An 18,382-nucleotide genomic window follows, 5' to 3' on the forward strand; every position below is an offset into this window, starting at 1 on the left:
AGTGACTGTTCATCTGGTGTTGTAAGAGAGCCATCTGAAGATCTCACAGAGCATGCAAAGTGTAAGGAAGCAGGCAGAGGAAACTGCATTGATCTGGTTATTCATGGTGAGCTTGTTGTCCATCATAATGCCAAGATTGAGGCTGTGGTCTTTGGGAGTCGGAGAGGGTTCTAGTTCGGGAGGCCACCATGAATTGTTCCACAGGGAGGTATTGTACCAGAGGATCAGTACTTCCGTTTTGATGGTGTTTAGTTTTAGATAGTTGAGCTTCATTCATTGATGATGTTCCTCATGCACCTGTGGAAGTTGGCCTTTCAGGTGGAGTGGTCTTCTGATACAGACAGGATGAACTGGGTGTCATCTGCATAGGAAATAATGTTTAGCTTGTTGGTTCTTAAGATGTTGGCCAGGGAAGTCATGTAGGTTTTGAAGAGTATGGGGCTGAGGGACGATCCTTGGGGAATGCCACAAGTGATGTTCTTAGGGTCTGGCATGAATAGTGGAACCAGATTCTATGGGTTCTTCCGGTGAGGAAGGAGGAGATCCATTTGAAGGCATCTCCCTGGATTCCAATGTGATGAAGTCTCTTGATGAGGGTGTGCTGAGATGTGGTATCAAACACTCCTGAAAGGTCAAGGAGGATCAGGGCCCCTGTTTCTCATCAGTCCAGGAGGATTCTGCTGTCATAGGTGGCAACGAACAGGGCAGTTTTGTACTGTGGTCGGAGCAGAATTCAGATTGGGAGAAGTCCATAAGATTGTTGTTCTCCAGGTGTACCGTCAGTTGGCAGTTGATGGCCTTCTCAATGACTTTGGTGGGGAAGGGGAGCAGAGAGATGGGATGGTAGTTATTGAGTTTACTGGGGTCGGAGGAGGGTTTCTTGAGAAGGAGTTTAACTTCTGCATGTTTCGAGTCTTCGGAGAAGGTGGTCAAGGTGATGGATGCGTTGAAGATGGTGGTGAACTCCTTGCTAGTTATCTTGCTCCTGGGGTCGAATATGTGGTGGGGACACGGATTCGAGGGAGCTCCTGAGTGGGTGGATTTCATGATGGCAGTGGTGTCTTGTGTGAAGTTTCTTTTAAATGTAAGAGGGCATGCTCTGTTCTGTTGGTATAATGCAAGCAAAAGTGTCCTCTTGCTACAATTAGTTTACGTGTATTCTGTAACATGGGGTGTTCTGCCTTTACCTGCTTTAACTCTTGTATCTCATTTTCAACTGCATGGACCTCAAGTTTCCAGAGACGCTGACGATCTGCTGCAACTGCTCTCATATTGCCTCAGATTACTGCCTTAAAGGCATCCCAAACCACCCCTGTAGGCCCCTCTGAGCCCTCATTCAGGGTGAAATACTCTTCAATATGCTGGCTGATGTCTTCCCAGATCACCAGATCTCTAAGCAGTGAGGGGTGGAGGTGCCAAAGGAGCAGGGGAGCCCTGTTCAAAACACCAAGCGAGCAGACACTGGCGCATGATCAGAGATCCCCACCTCCCCTATCAGCACTGCATGAACCTCTGGAAAATGGGAGGCAGTAACCAATATGTGGTCAATCCAAGAATGGGTCTTATGGGCATGCAAGTAATATGTATATTTACTTTCCTCTGGGAACTTCTCTCGGCAAACATCATGAAGGCCACTATCAGTCACGGTATGTTTCATTCGCCTAGAAAAAGCGACCAGTATTCTCAGCCGACCTGCCTCCATATCAATCCGGGCCCCACATGCAGCATTGAAATCCACACTAAGAGCAATGTGCCCCTTTGCCACTCCTGCTAGAGTCAATAGAAAATGTAAAAGGTATTGGAGGGGTACACTGTAGCCAAACTGATCAAACATCCATGAAGAGTCCCAATTAAAAACAAATATCTACCCTCCTTATCTACTCTGGTCTCCAAGAATATAAAAGGAGAATTACGCATGATCAGAATTGCTATCACACACTGTTTAGAAGGCACAGAAGCGAAGAAGGTAACAGGATACACCCTGTACCAGAAATGAGCCAGGTCCCTTTTCAATAGGTGAGTTTCCTGGAAGCATATAATATCTGGCTGTTTATCCCTGGGAGACCTCCAGATTAACCCTTTCTTGTTGGGGGAGTTAAGACCCTATTGTTTAAAGTAGTAATAGTCACACCATTATAATCACAGAAGGTAACACATGTACAGGTGCAGGTAGACTAATGAAGTACAGAAATGGGTAGGAACAACAAATACACATTCCCTGTTTCGAAAAACAAATCCAACCAAGAAAACAAGCAGAACAATCATAAAGAGAATAACAAGACCAGACCTCCATCATAAGTGAGACTCAGGGCCTCCCAACTGTAAGGCCTTTGAAGGCAAAGGAACCACTTCTCTCCTCCCTGGTGCAAATCTCCTGCAGATCCAAAACATGGAAAGGATCGAACTAGCTCCCCACTGGACTCACTCCACCACACTCTTGGCCAAGCCAAAAGCCACAAGAAACTAATGAACCCCTCTTACCATCCCCGGGCCATTGTTCAAAATATAGTGTAAGTATAGGCCACCCAGCCAGCATCTGATAAAGGCCCAAGCCTCCATTCTCCATGACCTGGGCCAAGGGGCCTCGTGGGCACTAGGACTTGAGTACCAATCCGAGCTGGGACCTCAAAAGACACTACATGGAAGTTCAGTGCAGCATCCATCAAAGATGTTCTTGATCTCCTAAGCCAGGCCTTGGAGAGGCCCAGCTCCTTGAGTGGCTCCAACCGTCCCGTCCCACTTTCTGAAAGAGATAGCAGTAAGATTTTACTGTCGCTGAGGATCCGAAGTATCCCCAGGGATGACTAACACTTCGCAAGACTGAGATTTCTCTGTTGCATGATCTTGTTTATCACCCAGTTCAAAAGTGAGGCCAAAGGGATGTGTCCAGCAGTACCTGACTTAATCACCTAGAAGCTTCTGTGTGATTTCCCCGAGCTTCACTCTGTGCTGTAGGGTGGCTTGAAAGACATCCTGGTATAACCAGCACTTGAAATCCTGGAAAGAGTCATCACAGGTCTCCCTAGTTTTCTTTAGGACTTCCTTCTTCTCAGAAAAGTAATGAAATTTAACCAAGATATTCCTAGGTCATTGCATCCGATCAGACTGCTGAGGGGCCACCCTATGAATTCTGTCCTTATGTACCTCTCCATGATTGTCTCCCAACTCATTAGAAAACAAGACAGTAACAAAGACTTCTTCACCCAAGCCATGTACCCATAAGTTCTCCCGTCAAGAGCGATTTCCCAAGTCCTCAAATTTGTCCTCTGCAGATCTCAGTTATTTAATTAGTCGCTGAGGACTTGGATGCTTGCTGCTCCCGGATGGAATCAAAGTGCCCCTCCACATCCAGGATACATTGGCCCACTGGATCCCTATCCCTGGGCAGTTCCTGTATTTTGGATCCCAAATATATGTCAAATGAGCTGAACTTTTATCCAGGTCCAACACAGTTTGTCTCTCAATTCAGATTTAAAAGTAAGGAGGCTGTCCATGAGGCCTTTTGTCATAAACACCGTATCTCCCTGGTCTGGAGGCAGTTGTTGTGCTTCTAGAGGTGTCTCACCACCAATATAACACACCACTCTATGTTGGGAGGCAAGTAGGCTCTCCCCACCTGTTTTCTTTTAAGAGGGCCCTCACGCAGGTCCACAACGCCCGAGAAGCAATAATGAAGACACCACCAACCTCAAAAGAATATTTAGGTGGGTACTGTTAGTCACAAATGAGAGGGGTGTGGCAAGTCATACTACCAACGTTGGATGGAGCACTCGCCAGGAACTCCCAATGCAGTTAGCGCTAGCAAGGGCCACCTCAATCAAGGACCCAAACACATGCAGTTGGTCAGGCAAGGCCCAAGAATGGAAAATTGTAGACCCTGCCTGCCAGAGAGACCAGATCTCAACATGGGCTGTCAGGCTCCACTCAGTGCTATCTCTGATGGATTCTTATGACAACCGAACCACAACTTCCAAATAATTATAGCAATTAAGAAAATGCTGATGAAGTCTCCATACTTGTGACCTGCAGATATCTACATTATAGAGAAGAATCCATATTCTCACCTGGGCTTTATGTTTTATGTCCATGCACCCTTGTCTGGAGTAGATATACATATGTAGTCTGCACCTCTCCTCCCTGTGTGTCGGCCCTCAGCACCCACCGCCTTAGGACACAGTTACCACGGACATCCAACCAGGCCGCAAGGATCAGAGGCGGCTGTTGAAAAAAGGAACTGCCCCACACCAGGCCCAGCCTCACGCCAGCTGATCCCAGAGCCCAGGGACTCTGTGTTACATGCCACGAGCCAGGGGCCAAAACTGCTTCCTCATCAGCCGTCTGAGGCCCCTGGGATAGGGACTACCCTCCATTATCAGCAGAAAACCCCAGGGCCATCAGGACAGGTTCCAAAGAAAGAGGCCAGGCTAGAAGCTGTGATGGAAAGTGTCCAACTAGTCTGCATCTTGGCCACACCCCCCCCCAAAAAAAATTACAAATTTTAATAAGGAGTAATTGTAGCTTCTCCAGGATCAATTTGGAGTGTTAACACACAAATTTGACCACAAGCTCAATGTTCTCCCTAGCCTTATTCCTGCAGTACTACAGCATGAACAAGTGTTTAGAATTAAACATTCCCAGAAGTGGTAAACCGCTACCAGAGGAGCCATAAGGAGTTACTGTGGGTTTAGTGGCCTCATTAAAGTTGTCCTCCTTACTGGTGGACATTTCCCCCTGAAGCAGATCTTGACTCCATGGCATGAGTCATTTTTGGGTAAAGGGGCAGCAAATGTGCAGCCATGTCATGTCAGCTTGGTAAGGACAGTGTCACGTAGATTATCTATGGTAATAGAGGCCCAAGTTGGGAATCCATACTCATGGAAATGGATTACATAACTAATGCCCCGCATGCACTGGGTGTTGTCTCCTTGTGCTTGGAGGACATTTAAGGGCTTTTCTGTCTGGGACTGCCATAGATTATTTGACAGGCCCAAACACAAAGGATGCAGACCGGCATGGCTTGGAAGGGCTATCCTGAAGTGAGCAGCCACTATGACACCATTTCCATTAGTGTCAGGCCTGATGAAATGGAGTTTCTGATGGTGGAACCAAAGGGAATTTCGTATTCCTCTGCACTCTAAATTACATGGGAGAACAGAGAGGAGGACAGAAGGGCCATGTGCCAACTTTCTTTGCTCTAACCAAGTCTTTATAATTTTGGAGAAGGCTCTGAGAGACCCGGAGATGGCAACCTGGAAACCGTGCGCCAAAACACATGAGAAATCTGTGCGATCTGTTCAGTAGGACAGAGCTATGTGTACTCGAGGTCCACGGACACCCAGTGCTCTCGCATACGAATGGTGAGGCTGACTTGCTGCAAAGTAATCCTTCAGGAACTTTATGGTTTAGACATACAGGTAGACATTTTTTAAATTTGCAGTCATCACAGAGTATTTAATTTATCTAAAGGAGAAGTAACATCAGTGTGTTTCCTCGTAAGAAGTAAATCTGTTTTTGGAATGAAGTGAACGTTTGGAATAATGTGAATCCTTTCTTTTAGCTAAGTCGGTGTACCCCTCGTTCTAGTTCTCCTTCCGCACTACAACCCCCTAAATCCCATCCCATCTTTTGGCACTTTGACCCTGCGTTCTGTCATAGGCAGAGATGGTGTTGCTAGAAGGAGGGCTGCTGGGGGGGGTGCTGTTCAGTGACAGCCAGAGGGACACCTGGAAAGGAAGCTTTTATTGAAATGTGCTTGCTGGATAGGCTTATTTTGGAATCACTTTGTATGATACCACATAAAATAAAAAGTTTGAAAAATACCTTGTTAGCACTAACCCCACTAAAAAATCTACACAGTTGAGTTCTCGTGTATTTTTAAAATGGGGGGAGGGGCAAAAGGGAGAGGTTTAAAGGTAATAGAAGTATGCTACAAGTGCAAAGTAAGACTTTTTATAGTTTTATTAGGCAACATAAAGGCGAATGCACGGGATGTTCGGTACTTACATTTAAATAATGTCCGAAATGAGTTTTAATGCTGTGTCCGTTTTACATAGAGATACAAGACACATCACGCTGTCAACTGTTGAAAAGCGGCCCTGCATTATGATGTCGCGAGCCTGAAGAGAAGTGAAGGTCTCACAGCTTGCGCTGGGAGATCCAACATTGGAGTGGAAAAAAGAAGACGTTCTCAGATTTTGGGTCTAAAGCAGTCCTCCAGAGTTACTGCCAGATTTATTTAGTGCTTTATAAGTGATAAATCATTTTAGGATACCAGTTTCGACGTGTTTGCCTTGCCTTTACCTTTCAGTCAAGAGGCAGATGGTATCACCCGCACTGTTGTGACATGTGATGACGTGGGATGACGGGGTAACTACTGTGACGCACGCCGGGCACAAAGTGCCGGTCAGCAGGGAGCTGCAGCATTGCAGAGCAGGACGCCAGCCGGGCAGGACTCCTGCTAGAGGCTGCTGGTGTTCTGTGAAGGGGACAGAGGATTCAAGGGGTGACCTGGCTTCTTAAACTGAAGGGGCTACTTGTGCACGCGAGAAGTAAGTGAATAAATATATTAAATTAAACAACCTGAAGCTGAGCTTGAAACCAAACTGTAAATATTTAAAAAATCCCAGCTCAGTCTAATCCACTCTACCCTTTCTTCAGATTCCTCGCACCCAATCTCAATTCTGAAACCTTCATATTCTAACTTAATTTCCAAACTTCCTACGTCAACCCGTCGTCGTTTTAAATTACACAATCATCACTTTTTAATTTCAAACCAATTTTATTTAGTTTTTGATAGTATAAAATTTGAGGTCTGCATCTTCTTAAGTACCTGCTCCTTAATGTTTCAATTTTCATTTGTTCCCGAATTCCAGCCGCCTGTTCCTAAACCTGTCACTCTGTCGGGCCATCACTGCCATGCTCATACTCCCTTTCCTCTCCCACAATCCAGTACTCTCATAATCCAACCATTCTTCCCAGTGCTTAATTTGTAAAAGAATAAGTATGGGGGCCCAAAGTTTTACTCAGAAGCCGGCAGTCAGCGCTGTCAAATGTATCCACACAAGACACTCTGGGCCATATGTACGAACACTTTTCCCATAGACACAGAATGGGTAAAAACGTTTGCTACATCTGGCCCCCTGTTCCTTTATCTCACTTTCAGGGATTTTTTCATGCTTTCCTTCGGTTCTCTGTCTTCTCTTGCTCCTTTCTCCCTTTCATGTTTTTCTCTCTCTTGCTGTGGATCAAAGTCTGATGTGGAAATATAAGTGCCGGTCCCCAAAAATGAGTGCTGGTGGGTCCACCTGCAACCACCAGCTCAAATTAAGCACAACACCTTCCCTTCTTATGCTCTTATCCGAACCTTACACTATTGCAAACCCGTTCCGTCCTCCACACCCGCCCAAATTATTTTCTGCTTCCCATATCCGGATCCCACTGCTCTCCCACTGCTCCCTTCACACCCATACCCCCTTGCTCTACAAATCTCAACTTCCATTCAAGTATCTCAGTATCGTCCCTGTGCTCCCAGAGACATTTTAAGGGTTGATGGGGCCCGGGCACGGACCTTTTTGTGGCCCCGTGTTTAACTGAAATTTGTATTTATGTATTTACGGTTTATTTAAGCCTCGTGATGCCCAGGCACCGCAGTGACTTACAAGTTACCCTGTCAGACACGGAAGAAGAAATCAGATATGTGATTACTTATATCTAAGTGATGCAGCGTTTATATTCATTTAGTGTTTCAGTTTGTGAGGAGGCAAGGTGCGAGGAGCACCGCATTCATCTGATTGTGCTGGGCTGTTTCCAGTTGGGTGTCTGGTCCACTCAAATTCTTCATCGCATTCGTGGGAATTCTTTGCAAATTCGGCTACTTTTCCTTTCACTTCATAGCAACTATCATTTAACTGACTGAAGCACACCTCACAGACACTCCCTGATTCATGCATTCGTTTTTAGGTATGGCCTATTGAAAGCTTTAGTGTTTTATTTAACAGCTTCATGTAATAAAAATGTAAATAAAAATACATCTATACATGAGAGCTTTGGGCCAAGATTATCATCAAGTGGTCTGTTACCTGTCATTTACATTTTGTTTCCCATCAAAGCATACAGGTCAGGTTCACTCAAGTTCTTCACCACACTCATGGGGATGTTCTTGATACTGAAAGTGTTTGTTTCACCCAGAAATTAGGTTATTTTTTCCTATCGCTTTACAGTAAATGCCACTTAGCAGGTAGAAGGGCATCTCTTAGGCATTACTGACTCGTGATGAACTTATTAGTTGTTAGGTCTGGCCTAAAGACAACTACAGCTTGTTCACCAACCTCATGCAATTCTTGCAAAAAAGAAAAGAGTGAATTTACATATTTACATATATACGTTCATAGAGAGCTTTGGGTCCAGCTTTGCATCCATTGGCCTGTTCAACTGTCATTCAGTTTTGCTTACATCCATCAAATCATATGCCAAGCAGCATAGGATCAGCCCACTTCAGCTATTGGCTTACTTGCACTGTGAAGCATTCTTCCAGCTTACATGTGCCCATCTGCCGAAAAGAAGTGCACTTCAGTGCCAGGGCTGGTGGGCCAATACTTTGCTTTTCTTTCTATTGTTTATCCTTTTTTATTATTTCTTAGTGATTTTTGAGTATTTAATTTATAGGCCTTGTAGAGCGTTCGATACTCTGTCACAAATGCGGGAAATATCCCTTCTGTTGTATTTCAAGTCTGTTATAGACTATGGCACGTGTAGTGTGGCAGACGAGGTATCAGCCATGTTTGTGACGGAGTATGTAGTCTGCCAATGTCTAAAAGACCCATTGTCTTTAAGTTACAGTAATTCAAGGTCTATAGTACATTTTATTTGGGCTAGTAAACAAATCATAATTTCTTGTGCTGTACATTAAAAATAAAAAAGTTTTCTATATCTGTTCAAAGTACATTTTCCTATTTGGAAGCACACATCCTGTTTGCTTAAAATTATATGCTATTGTGTTTTTTTATTTAATATTTTAATGCAAGCATATGCCAGCCATATTTAGTCTGTGTCATACTTTTTTTCTTCTTTGTTTGGCACAGGCTTCTAAAAATACAATAGACCTGTTAGCTTTGCCATTTTTAAAAAAACATTTTGAACCTACATTTTTTGCAGTTAAGACGAATCTATGAGAATGTTCTAGTGAGTCCTTCCATTTCAGGCTGAACCTGCAGATATCGCCTTGAATCATGTTCCCAGTGCAGCTTAAACAGCTCTTCATGGCGCTGTAAACAGCAATGGACTCCCCGACATAATTTCACGTAGGCTATGAGTTGGTGTACCGTTTGATGGCGTTACGTCATTTCGTATCTGGTGCACTGCTCCGGGTGTCTGGAAGTGCAAATCTGCTTTTATGAAATGGGGAAGGCCTGCTTTGGTAAAACACGGTAGGCATTTCCAAGTTTTACTTACGAATTGCCTTGACTCTTGTTAACACGAGTTTTTCTGTAACACGTGTTTTTCTGTGCCTCGAAGTTCTCTTTCTGTCTTCTCCATATCTTCTACCCCTGATCTTTTCTGTATTCTAATCCAGAATTTTAATTCCTTCTCTGTCCTCGCTGTTGCTGTTTTTGGTGTTCAGTTTCTCCCACACACAGTTTCATTACCATTTTCTTTAGAAATACTTAAATTGAAGACAATGTGGTAAATTCCCAAATGGAAAAGTAATTTGTGATTGATAGGCTTTTATCTGCCGTTTCCATAAAATCAAGATGTCACGCGAAGACACATGCCTAAACTAACCAGAAGCAGAGCATTTTCCACCAGCAGAAAATCTGGTTTATGCTTAGAGTTGTTATAGTGCACCTTGCCTTGTTTGTTTCTTTTCCAGGTGGAGAGATCATTCTACAATAGCCTCACAAAATATGAGCATGTCGCATTGATTTTATGCTCAAATGACACACTTAAGTAAATCTTTTTGTGCACTACCTTTATATGCACAAGTTGTTGGTGAAGACAAGTGGGTCTGCATCTTCTCTACCTTCAATAATGGTCGCCTGCTTGTCCCTCCCCTGAGGACACCCATGTTACTAGCATAACCCTAGCTATGCTACATGGTCCTTCACCAGGGGAACAAAGGGCATGCCCTATGCTGTGCTGGCAGTGCCTGGCCTTGGGTCTAAATGACCCTGAGTTGACTGTTGCTGGACTTGTTTCCTCTATCCAGCAAGGGTGATAAGAAGGGCCACAGTATTCCCGCTTCAGAATAAATGCATCATGTTCAATTTTGCTTTGCATGCCTGCTTAAGGTTAACTTCATTTGAATTGAGCAGCGCACAATGACAATCAGACCCTCCCACAGCTGCCAGAGGGTTAGGGGAGCACAACTGAACAGTCACTGAAGGTGGTCTACAAAGCTTGAATTGAGTTGATGGGTCGGTGAAATACAAGTCACTTTTCCTACAGCCCTCATTCTCAATGGCACCTCACCTGGCATCTTTGTTCAACACCAAGACCCTTAATTAGCCTTTTTGTGAACTGAAAATCCCCCAATCTGTGGAATAAATTCTAAGGAATACAGTCTGCCAGATAAATGCTCACTGCCATAATATCACTGTGGTGGAGGAAATTCAGCCGTTGGCTTGAACTCGGAAATTACTTGAGAAATTGAAGCCATCCGAAAGCCCCACATTTCTACCATCTAAAATCAGAGGGCTCTTTCCAAGTCTTGCACCCTTCTCTGTTCTCAACGCCCTACCTTTCCCTTACCAATGCTGCCTTGACCTCCCCATTCTCCAGTCTGCCCCTTCCTCCCATAATACAACCCTTTCTCCATACTTCAACCCCTTATCTGTCAAAACTCAGCTTTCTTCCCATATATTCAAAGTCTTCCCATAATCCATCCCACTTCCTGTACTCCAAGAGTCAATTTTCTTTAGTCCTCCCCTTAAATACTGTAACTCCCTCTCCTTACAACAGACATTTACTATCTTCCCAATATGGACTCCTCCCGTATTTCAAATCCCTTTATATTCCAGTTCAATTTCCTTTTTATACTGCAGTCTACCTTAAAACTTTAAATCTCATACCCTTCTGCATCCTAAGCAACATCTCTCTCCAACACTAATGGTCAGACTCCTCCAATACACTATCCTCTCGACATTTCTATGTTCCAGTCCCCAACCCATACTTAAATTCCCCCATTCCTCCATACTCTATTAAGCCTTCCACACTTCAACCGACTTCATACTGTAGCCTCCTTTTACAGTCGAGTCCTTCTCCGTATATTGCACCCCCTCCCATAATGCAATACTTCCTTCCATCATACTCCACCCTCCTTCATCACATACTACGAACAGCGCTCCTCCTTCCACGCTTCACTCTTCTACAACTTTGTTGTCTCTTCCCTTTCTATTCTTCAGAATCTCAATTTGATTTTTCTCCTATTCGCCTATTCCCGCTCATATGACTATCCCCATGGTTGCAGCCACTGGAATTATGCTGCATTGGAGAAACTCATTATATGGCAGAGTTTACTAAATTATGCAGACAATTTAACCCATTAGGTCTCTTTGACATTTAAACACCATAATCATTTTTTAAGCAAACGTTTCATCACAGTTCAGCAATTAACTGAAGCGTAACCAGTCACCCTTTACAAGGGATCTATCACTGTGTGGTACAAGATATGCTTTTTTGAACTTTTGATCGTTTTATCCTAGAACATAAGGGCCTGATTTAGAGTTTGGCGGATGGAGTATGTACAGTCGCCACTGCAGAGTACTTTCTCGTGCCATGGCGAGGGTACTCCATCTGCCAAATGCAGATATGTCCACTGGCCCAGCGGACACAGCTTGCATTTCCAGGAACCGCAGGCAGTTCCTGTAAATGCACTGAAAGTTTGATGGAATGCTCCGTCAACATCAGAGCCATACATCCTACTTTCAATGTGTTTTTTATTTTAAACAAAATCCCAAAGCAGGATTTTGTTTTTGAAAATAAAAAATGTAATGACCCTCTTGCCAAAGGAGTTTTCTCTAATTTCCTGGGGAGCATTTTCCAGTTTTCACTGTCGCTTACTTCCAGGTTTCACCTGGCTTTGACAGACAGTGAAAACGCACCATTTGTCCGCCCACTCTACACCAAACCTCCAACGGCCCTTACTCTGTTGGGCCATCTGAAATGCATGTTGGTGGCAGAGACTGTAAATGAGGCAGATGACCTTCAGTTTGGCAGTGAGGGTACTCTGCTGCTGTTGTGATGGACTTCTGTCTCCACCAAATTCTAGAGGGGGTCCTACATTGTTTTCTGAAATCTGCAAATTATACATCAGAAGTGCATAATTCCAGTGTCAATGTTCCCAGTATACTACACTCCTGTTCCCTCACACCAAGGAACCCCAATACTCCAGCCGCCTTTCATATCCTTCAACCCCTTTCCTCCCCCCATACTCCAGATAATCATGCTATAATCCCACACGTCTCATGCATCAATCCCACCCATACCGTTGACATCCCTCCACAGTTCACCCCATCATGTACCTGGCGCATCTTGATTAACCCTTAAGTACATCTTGAACTGAAATGTAGTGAATAATTTAGTACCCTTTCGCAAATTGAGGTATGGATGTGAAGAAGCTCGTTACAGCTTCACCTACTAAAGCTGGTAATTTTCTGACTAGCACTAGATATTTAACTCTGAACCAGTGGAACAATTTGGAGTTATTGTTTTTTGGGGAAATTGCAATAGTTTAAGACAATATTGAAAATGAGATCTCTTTGATAACGGTAGTCAATGGTTCTACAAAGCAGTGAAACTTTTAACGACCTTTACCAGCAGGTGCATAAGCTAAAACACTCTGCTTCCATCAAAAGACTGGATTGCACCTTAGGTATATGGGTGACAACTAACTCACAATGTGACTACTATAAATATTTATTTTCTGGTTACCACTCCAAACTTTTTCAATGCCCACAGACCGAGGCACAGACGGCTACTTGGATTCATCTGCAGCATTTTAAATGAAGCACTTTCTTTTTGATGGCTAGAACCTTTACACTGACTACCCCAGGTTTTCAAGGACTTCTTAGGGTACTCACAGGCCTTATAAATCGGTTCCTCTTGTCTGGTTGACCAATTGTACCCAGCACGCCATTCGTCCATCCTCTGTGGATCTGGACTTTTCCACGCTTGAGCAATGTCCCTTTTTACCACCAAGGCTGCAATGCCCACCAAGGCTCTATTCCCCTGAGGAACGCCCATTTTTCCCATGAAACCCAACAATGCTAATTAAGGAGTCAGTTGAACGGGGGCTTCCAACACTGGCGACAATGTACGTTCTATTTTAGACCAGGAACAGATTATTACTGGACATTACCATACTGTGTGAAAAGAATCAGCTAGATGGGCCCACACTGCTTATAGATGGAATCGGGAATAAAGGCAGTTCTGTGTAGATGTTTAGGAGACATGTACGTGTGGTGCAGGTAGTGCAGTTGTATCAGCTGCAGGTCAGCTGATATCGCTAGTTCGCATGGGGCCATGCATGTCTCCTGCCATTCAACCTTGTCAAGCTGTCCGATCAAGTCCTCCCATGTCTGGCGAAGCTGCTCCAATGTTTTGGGGGTATTATTGACCTAGGAGCTGTATATCTGGGAGATTTCACCCGTCCCATCCTTCCCATCAGCAGCTTTACCTCAAGAGGACTGAATTCCGGCAGATCCTGGAGTTGTGATATATAACAGCTCGGGATGTGTTGCACCTGGAGGAACTCGTGTAATTGTGTTTGTGAAAGGGAGGACTGGGACTGAAGGTCAGTGAAGGAATACATATTGGATCCTCACCAGAGGTCAGTGAGCATTTTGATACTAAATAGGTCCAATACACGGAAGCCCTCCAACCTCGACAGTGATCTAGCCAGCGACCATGCCAAAGAAGAGCCTGGCCCGTCAGGTGACCCTCCCATCCCATAAAGCAAAGGTCCTGCCTCCATATCAAAAAGATGACCCTGGTTACCTCCAGGAGCACCTGGGATATTGGACCGCCATATAGATACTCCAGCACGCCGTCTAAACTGAGGTGTTCAAGCTCCAAGCGATATGTGGGGTCACTCCAGCCGCCCATCAGTCAGTCTTTCAATTCCAGGAGATGGGATGCCCAGTAATACAGCTGGATATCTACTGCAGCAATCCCTCCATCATAAACCAATCTGCGGCATTTAGCATGGGCCATTATGGGGGCACGTCCTCGTCAAAGAAAAGACTGCATAAGCGCTGCCACCTCATGGAAACATGCCTTGGGATATAAGTAGTTCTGTAGGGTATACAGAAAGCAGGCAGCACCATCATTTTGATCTGGGCAACTCTACTCAGTAAGTTAAGGGGGAGGGTATGCAATGCCGTTAGACTAGTCTTGGATTTCTTTATGGGGGACATTGGGTGTAGGGCATGGGCCCGTTCGGGCATCGTGGTGACGTGGATCCCCATGTATTTGAATTTGAGGCGGCGTATAGGGATATTCACCTGCTTGAGGCATTGTCTCCTCTCAATGGGACCAAGAGGGATTTTTCTGCATTCAGATGAAGGCCAGAGGCCTCAAATAACTGAAGAAGCTTCAGGGCTCTCAGGCCTGAGGTGTCAGGTTCTGCCAAATATAGTAAAACATTGTCAGTATATAATGCAATTCTGCCCTCAGAAGCGTACTCCCAACACCAACCCCCCATCTGTGCAGCGCATCTAATCAGCCTCACTAGTGGCTCTATAGCAGGGCATAGAGGAGGGGAGAGAGGGGGCAGCCCTGATAAGTTCCTCGTGTTATAGGGAACAATTCAGACAGCACCCCATTAATGATGACCTCGGCTTTCGGATGTGAGAAAAGCAGAGATATAATTCTCCAGAGGTGAGTACCAAACCTCATTCGTTAAAGTACCTGCCCCAAGTAGTTCCAGTCCTTGGTGTTGAAGGCTTTTTCAAAATCGAAGAGCAATAGGGTGAGGTCTGTGGAAAGTTTAGCTCTATGGGCAAAAGCGACCTATAAACAGCATATGCAGTGTCTTGTGGTATAATTAGGCATGAAGCCACATTGGTCGGGGTGGATTAAAGACGCAATGACCGTTTGGAGTCTTGTTGCTAGAATTTTTGCGAATAATTGTATGTCTATGTTAGGGATATGGGATGGTACGTCCCATAGTCGACAGAGGGCTGGTCGGTCTTGGGGACAATGACTATGGTAGCCAGGTCCAATTCGCGGGAGAAGGCTTCCATCTGTAATGCTTCAGTATAAAGACAAAGAAGCTGGGGGGAAAGCATGTCACAGCAGGACAAATAATACTCAATGGGAAGGCTAGCTGGTCCTGGCGTCTTCCTAGGCTTCAGACCGTGTGTGACCTCTCGGATCTCCTCAGTTGTGATGGGTTCATCCAAGGAGGTACTCTGGGCTTGTAAGAATAGGAAAGGGTATGTCTGCCAAAAGTGGTTGAGCGCATGCCACCAGGTGGCGTGTGTGACGAGCGTTCTGGTCTTTGTGCGTGTCTTCTGCCTTAGTTACCAGATCAGCCGATCCAACCCTCACAGCTGATAAGAAGTGTGATTCTAGGCGTTTAGTGGCTAGTCTGTAGAGCAGGACACTGTTTTATCGCCATTTTCATATACCCGCTGGACAGTCGTACATCAGCATTGAGAGGCTTCAATGGAAAGAAGGTGACAGAGAGGCGTTTTATCTAATTGTAGTTGGCGAGCAAGGAATTTAGTCAGAGAAAGAGTGATCACCTTTTCAGTGTTTAGTATACATGTCTCCAGGTCAGTCATTTCGCACTGTCGTTCTCTCTCCTTTCGTTCCAAGAATCTTTTTGACACCCACCCGGATCCTCATTTTGCTTGCTGCCCGTAGTTTGCCTGCCCTCTCAACTGTGCGGACATTGATGTGGAAGTATGATTGAAGTTCATCTTCTAAATGTGTGAGTAACTGATCATCATTAAGGTACCACATAGGGCATCTACAAGGGGCGATGGATCCCAGTTGGGGGAGCTGTAGGCAATGGTCTGAAATGCCCTGGAAAGCACTGTAGCTCCCGTTGTCACCAAAAAATCAATGGCGGGGAGCAGAATGTAGTCTATGTGAGACATGATGTGGTGAGATGCTGAGGTATGTGAGTAGGCAGTGCACTTGGGGTCCATGTTCGCCATACGTCACAGAGTCCCAGAGTAGATTTGGCGCATCAGTCTCGAGTAATCGGCCCAGAGATATCCAGTGCTGGAACTACCATCGCATTAAAGTCTCCCCCAAGGAGGAGAAGGCTGTGCGGGAGGGTTGCTATCATATCAGTTAGGTCTTGAGGAGTGCTTGCTTGTGCAATTGGGGGGGACAGACGTAAAGGCTGTATAAGGTATATGACATCTCCCCAGCATGCCTATCATCCCCAGATACCTACCCAAGGGGTCATGCAGGCTTTGGATGTTCATTAAGAGAAAGGAATTATAAAAGAGCACCGCTACACCTCTGGAACCTCTGGCAAAACCTGCGTGAAAGACTCAGTTATAACTGTATCTACCTATGATGAGTTTCCTGCAGCAGGGCTATCACCGACTGAAGGCACTGGAGAAACTTAAGGACACTGGTATGCTTAATGTGGTATAGTACACCATTGACATTCCATGAAACAATAGGGAACTTCAACGGAGGACCAGGGAGTGGTAGGTGTGAACACCCAGTGGGAGCAACATCAGTGGGGTTTTGTAACACTTAGGGCGGTTAGAAAAGCATTTCTATATGGTAGAAAACATTGACAACCAGAGAAAACCAAACATATTTCCCCCAAAAGATCATTTCCTCCCGACCCAACACTTCTACCCATGAAGCATCTTTTGCCCACAAAATACCCAACAGAAGCAAACAAACACATATCCTAAGGCATTCAAAAGAAAGCCTCCCTGTATTATGGTCATGGAATAAACGGATATAGCAAGTCAGCACGGGGCACCCTGAGTCAAGGGAATGTTCTGCAAATATGACTCAGTGACCCAAAGCGAGGTCTGCGGCGGCAACGGCTACCCCATTGTCAGAGTTCGCCAAGGTCTCGGAATACATGGGAGTGGATCCGTCCATGGATTCAGGTTGAGAGTCATTGTGTTCAGGCATCAAGGTCGCGGGGACTGCTCTCTCTCGCTCTCTCCTTGTTTCTGGATTTGGAGCAGTGTCAGGACTGGGAATGCTTGCCAGACGGATTCAGGATCTCAGGGGTGGCTTGTGAGCCTCCCCGCAGGAGATCATGTCTCCTTAGTGAATGTTGTCCAGTGGCACCTTCCCATGCCACCTCAAGGGTGTCAAAAAAGATTAAGAACGTGAGTTGTGCACAACTCACAAGTCTGGCGGGGAAGGGCAGTGCATACGGAACAGACACCGCCTTAGGCTTCTGTTTGACTGGATCACATGATTTCTTCTGGGCCTGTGAAACCTTGGTATAGTCCAGAAAACTCATAATACATGAGGACTGATAGATTCATTATTATGGCTTCTGGCCTCCCTAAAAACAGCATCTCAGTCACAGAAGTTGATGATTTTGATGATCATTGGTCGTGGGGAGCCTTGGAGACGGTGGGGCATAGTGTTAATGCAACGTGTGCCCATTCAACCACAAAGCACACTGATAGCGATGTCTACCCCATCCAAGTTCGAATCCTTGTCTCCATGAAGACAGTTGGATGGGGGGGCTCAACTCCCTCTGGAAAGCCCACTAATCAGAGATTGCTATGCCGGGATCGATTCTCTGAGTCCTCCTCCCTGGACTCTAGGGTGGAAACTTTTGCTATCAGTGCTGCCAATTTGAATCTGAGCTCTAAGGGTTTGTCCTCCAAAGTAAAGACACCCCCTTCCATCTCAGTTACCTGGCCTGCGACAGATCTAAGGTCTTAGTGCAGTAGACCAACCTAAACACCCACCTCACCAGTCTTATTCTCAAGGATCTCTCATAATGTCTGAATTACTTAAATAATGTATTGCAGATCTGAGGGCATCGGATTGGAGACTCTGTCAGGCATTTATTTATTCATTTCGGGAGCACTGGTGGTAAATTTGTCTATCTTAGATTGGGAGGTAGAGGCCGGGGGTTTGCCCTTACCCATGTTGGCCAGAGAGCGGGAGGGCCAGGAGTTGGAAATATCAAGGTGCTCACAATTGGTAATAGTCCTTCCACAGGATTCAGGCTGGTAGAAGATGAGTGATCAGGGACGATAGTCACGTTAATCCCAGGCAGGGGCTGACGAATGGCAGTCTAGAAAAAGCACAGCCAGTCCACCTCAATCCACCTGCCCCCGCGGGGCTGCATGAGCAGTCAGGAAGAGCAATCCAGCAGCCAAGCAGAGTGGGCTCACAAATCCAGATGCTGGGAGCCTCGGGGTAGCAGCAAAAA

General features: G+C 45.4%; 1 protein-coding gene across 2 annotated transcripts in view; it reads right to left on the bottom strand.

Annotated features, from left to right (window-relative positions):
* The window catches only part of IL34 (interleukin 34), a 458,594-nt gene that overhangs the window by 158,650 nt on the left and 281,562 nt on the right, over window positions 1-18,382 (bottom strand). The gene's annotated exons all lie outside the window — the stretch shown is intronic.

This window comes from Pleurodeles waltl, chromosome 12 (assembly GCF_031143425.1).
Source record: "Pleurodeles waltl isolate 20211129_DDA chromosome 12, aPleWal1.hap1.20221129, whole genome shotgun sequence".
Taxonomy (NCBI): Eukaryota; Metazoa; Chordata; class Amphibia; order Caudata; family Salamandridae; genus Pleurodeles; species Pleurodeles waltl.